Source organism: Pteropus medius, unplaced genomic scaffold (genome assembly GCF_902729225.1).
Source record: "Pteropus medius unplaced genomic scaffold, Ma_sr-lr_union100, whole genome shotgun sequence".
Lineage (NCBI taxonomy): Eukaryota > Metazoa > Chordata > Mammalia > Chiroptera > Pteropodidae > Pteropus > Pteropus medius.
The window spans coordinates 41,035,673-41,040,140 of NW_024344378.1; the positions used below are offsets into that span (position 1 = coordinate 41,035,673).

Genomic DNA, 4,468 nt, shown 5'->3' on the forward strand with positions numbered 1-4,468 from the left:
AAGAAAAGGAAAGGAAAGGAAAGGAAAGGAAAGGAAAGGAAAGGAAAGGAAAGAAAAGGAAAGAAAGAAAATGGAAACAGGTGCCAAAGAAATGCAGGTAACTACTACATGCTAAAAGAGACAAAGAAATAAATTCTCTCATAGTCTCCAGGAGAAATTTAATCTGGCTGACACTTTGATTTTAGGACTTCTGACCTCTAGAACTATAAGAAAATAAATTTATATTGTTTTATGCCGGTAAGTTTGTTTTAATTTATTACAAAAGAAAACTAGCACACCTTATTACACTATTAATGACTGTGTGGTCCACATCATGTTATCTCTTATTTCTGATATTGATAATTGTGTCTCCTCTTTTTTTCTTTGTTTGCTCAGTTTGATTAGTTTTTTCATTTATATAATCTTTTTTTTTCAAAGTTTAATTTCTATGATATTAATTTCTATTTTAATTTCTATGATATTTCCATCTCTTCTTTGTTTTGATTAGATTAATTTTATCTCAGCTTTTTAACTTACTTTTAATCATTTTGGATTCAATCTTCTATTTTTTTTCTCTAGTTTTTAAATTGAAAGCTTAAACTATTGATTTAAGACATTTTTTCCTTTCATAATATAGGGATTTTTCACTAAAAAATTCCTTTAAGCATCACTTTAACTAAATTCTACACATTTTGCTATGTTTCATTTTTATTCACTTCAAAATGTTTTATTTTGAGAACTTCTCTTTGACCCAAGGGGTATTTAGAAATATTTTGTTTAAATTTCAAAACAATTAAGAATTTTTGTTATCATTTTGTTGATTTTTTTTAACTTAAATCTCTTACCTATTACATAGGACACACACTACATGATTTCTATTCTTTTAAATTTCTTGAAGTTTGTGTCCCAATATGGAATTTATCTTGGTTATCATTAAACGTGCATTTGAGAGGATGTGTATTTGCCTGTTGCTGTGGTGAGTTCTATAAATATCGGTGAACAATAAACAGAATAAATTTAAAGAAAATCTTTTCTTAAATATATCATCATAGAAATGTCAAAAACATAAAGAAAACAATTTTGAAAGCGGATAGAGAAAAATGATAGAATACACAACACATGGGAACAATGATCCAAAAGACTGTAGGTTTCTTATCAGAAACACTGAATAATGAAAATAGCATCAAAAAATAAATAAATAAAAATAGAATTTATATCTAATGAAAATATTCTTCATACATGAATATAAAATAAAAATATTTACGTAAGAAAGAAAACTAAGAAAATCAATTATAAGCAGGCTGGCTATATATAAAAATGTTAATGGATTCTTTAGGCTGAAAGCAAGTAATGCTGGTGAGCAATTTGGATCTTCAAAGATGAGGTTAGGTCAACAGTAATACTAAATAGTTAGATAAATATAAAATATTGATTTTTTTCTCTTAAGTTCTTAAAATTAATATATATCTTTAAAATATACAATATAGACTGGTAATTTTTTAGTATGTGTACATTAAATATACATGACAACTATAATATTTATAAATGGCTGGGTGGGAGAAAAGATCCTATTTTATTTTATGTGAAGTGATACCATATTAACTGTAAACATTTTGTGAAAAGTTAAGTTTGAATGTTTCAACTTCTAGAGCTACCTTTAAGAAAAAAAATACGAAGAAAACCAAATGAAAAATAGGTAAATTAAAAAGAGATAATTAAAAAAAAATTTAAAAACAAAAAGGAGCCAGGAAAAGGGAAACAGTGGGACAACAAAGACAATGATAACAAAACAAATGGGGCAAACAGAACACAAACAATAAAAAGGTGTTCTCAAATCAGTTGTTATGTATCAAATGTTAATGACATAAAAACTCCAATAAAAGAAAGATTCACAGACTGGAATAAAAAAATCCAACAATAACAGGATTTTACTATATGCTCCCTACAAGAGACAAATTTTAGATACAAAGACACAGGTTGAATGTGAAGGATGAAAAATGATAAACCATGCAAACCATACATGTGATAGAACTAGTGTTGCTATTTAACAAATGGTTAAATAGACTTCGAGACCAAGAATATTACCAGAGATTAATAAAGATATTTTATTATAAAAATTGAGACAATTCATCAAGAAGATATAACAATTACAAATATGTCTCCTTATTAACAGAATCTCAAGATATAAGGTAAAAAAGATAGAACAAAATAAAAAGAAAAAATAGGAAATAATAAAGACCAGTAATCAATGAAATAGAAAACAATATAATAGAGAAAATTAGTAGAGCAAAAACTGTTTTTTTTTTTTTAAAAAAAGATCAACTAAATTGCCAAATGCCTAGCTTGCTCAATGAAGAAAGATGGGGAAGTAATAGAAATAACCCAATATAAGGAATATAACAAGAGATTTTCACTGTAGATCTGACAGACAGTAATATAGCAGCAAGATGATAATATAAACAATATTATGTCAACAAATTTGATAGCTTTAGTGAAATGTATGTATTTCCTGAAAAATACAACTTATCAACTTACCAAAATTGACATAAGAAACAAATTCAGAAAAGCACAATATCTGTAAAATGAATTGAATTCATAACAAAAATCTTTACAACTGGGAAAGTCCTCCTGTCCTAGATGGGTTTACTAACAAATTCTATCAAATTTTGAAGAAAAAAATAATAACAATCTTACACATACTATTTCAGAAAATTGTGAAAGAAAATTTATGGAACCTTTTATGCTGTTCCATTTATTGGCATAATATTTTTGGATACCAATGTAACTTTAGTATGAAAATCTCACAAACATATTTCAGAAATGAAAATTATGGACCAATAGCACTCATAAACATGGATGGATACCTTCTTTACAAAAGACTAGCAAATATAATTTACACATATGTAAAAAGAATAACATCATAACCGAGCAAAGTTTATTGAAAGAATGTAAGATCTATTTAACATTTGAAAATCAAATAATGAAATTCATAGTAGTAACAAGAAAGGAGAAATACTAGTATGTGTACATTAAATATACATGACAACTATAATGTCCACAGATTTGGAAAAAGCATTTAATGAATTCAGCACCCATCCATTAAAAAGCAAACAATGGGCATAAGAAAATTTGAGAGTGATGGATGCATTTGTTACCTTGATATGATGGTTTCATAGGCATGTGTATATGTCAAACTTATCAAATTGTATACTTTAAATAGTGCAGTTTTCTGTATCTCAATTATACCTCAATAAAGCTGTTTTAAAAAAGTGATAGAAAAGTTACTGGAATAACAAAGAATTGAAAGCGAATGTACCTTTGACCCTGATTTCCATGACAGACACCTGGGTTACCTCGGATCCCACCTTCACAGCATCACATGGGACCCTGGCTCCTTCTGTTCTATTGCAGGCTTCACAAGTGCTGCTCTGTTTCAGCTCACTCTGCACTCAATATGTCTGACATTTAAAGGATTTATAAGGAACTGTGAATGAATAGCCTGTTACATTACTCATAAAAGTGATTTGTATAAGAATAGCTTCTTGTGAAACAAGGGAGTGGGGAGTGGCAAACTGATGAGTTTCTTGCTCCTGATATCAGCTGGAAAGGTCTTGGCAGTTTGGGAGAAGCCCAGGAAATCTAGGAAATAACACATTAAACCTAAACAACACAAGGTCATATTTATACCTCACTGTAGTCAATTTGTGATCAGGTGGTCAATTGTCATGTGTAATCAGGATTCTATCTGCCCTGTATGCCATGCGTGCCATGCGTGAATGTCAAAGATTCTCATAGAGGCAGTCATTAAAAAGTAAATTGTAAATAATTATACTACATCTAATTCAAATTGGAAAAAAAAGCAAACAAAATACTTTGATCAACTAGGAATAGTAGGAGATTTTCTCAAACTGATAAAGAATATATGCAAAAAAAAATCTTTAATCAACATCATTCTTATGGTGAAAATCTGAATTATTCTCTCTTACTATCTAGAACAAGAAAAGAATGCCTATTTTCACCACTTTTATTTACATTATCCTAGAGTTCATAATTATTCACAATTGGCTATCAAACAGGAAAAAAAAAAAAAACATTAAAAGCAGTGAAGAGGAATTTTCCACTCAATGGCTAACCTTGTAATCAGCTCTTTGTTCTGCTTCTGTAGACATGCTTGCTTCATAGGCCGAAGGGCAGGGTGACCTCGAAATCAACTGAAGACTCACCCTCCCCTTTGCTTGTTCTGTCTAGATAATAGATGTATCCCTTTTGCTTGTTCTGTCTGGATAAAAGATGTATTGCCTTTGCTTGTTAAGTCCTATAAAAGTAAGGTCACCCCTGAGCTCAGGGCACAGATCTTCAGAGTGCTAGCTCTTCTGGGACTGCAAGCATAATAAACCCTGAGTTCTCCAACTCTCTGAGTGGTGTTTGGCTTCTCACTGGTCTGATTTTTCTGCAATAGCAGAAAGAGAAAAAATGTCCTTCTTTGCAG

At 29.8% G+C, this 4,468-nt stretch overlaps 1 long non-coding RNA gene across 1 annotated transcript in view; it reads right to left on the reverse strand.

The window, feature by feature from the left end:
* LOC120609428 (uncharacterized) overlaps positions 1-3,411 on the reverse strand; it is a 33,076-nt gene extending 29,665 nt beyond the window's left edge. The window contains exon 1 of the long non-coding RNA XR_005654773.1: positions 3,296-3,411. This is a non-coding gene — a long non-coding RNA (uncharacterized LOC120609428). The remainder of the gene's footprint in view (positions 1-3,295) is intronic.
* Positions 3,412-4,468: the final 1,057 nt, after the last annotated feature.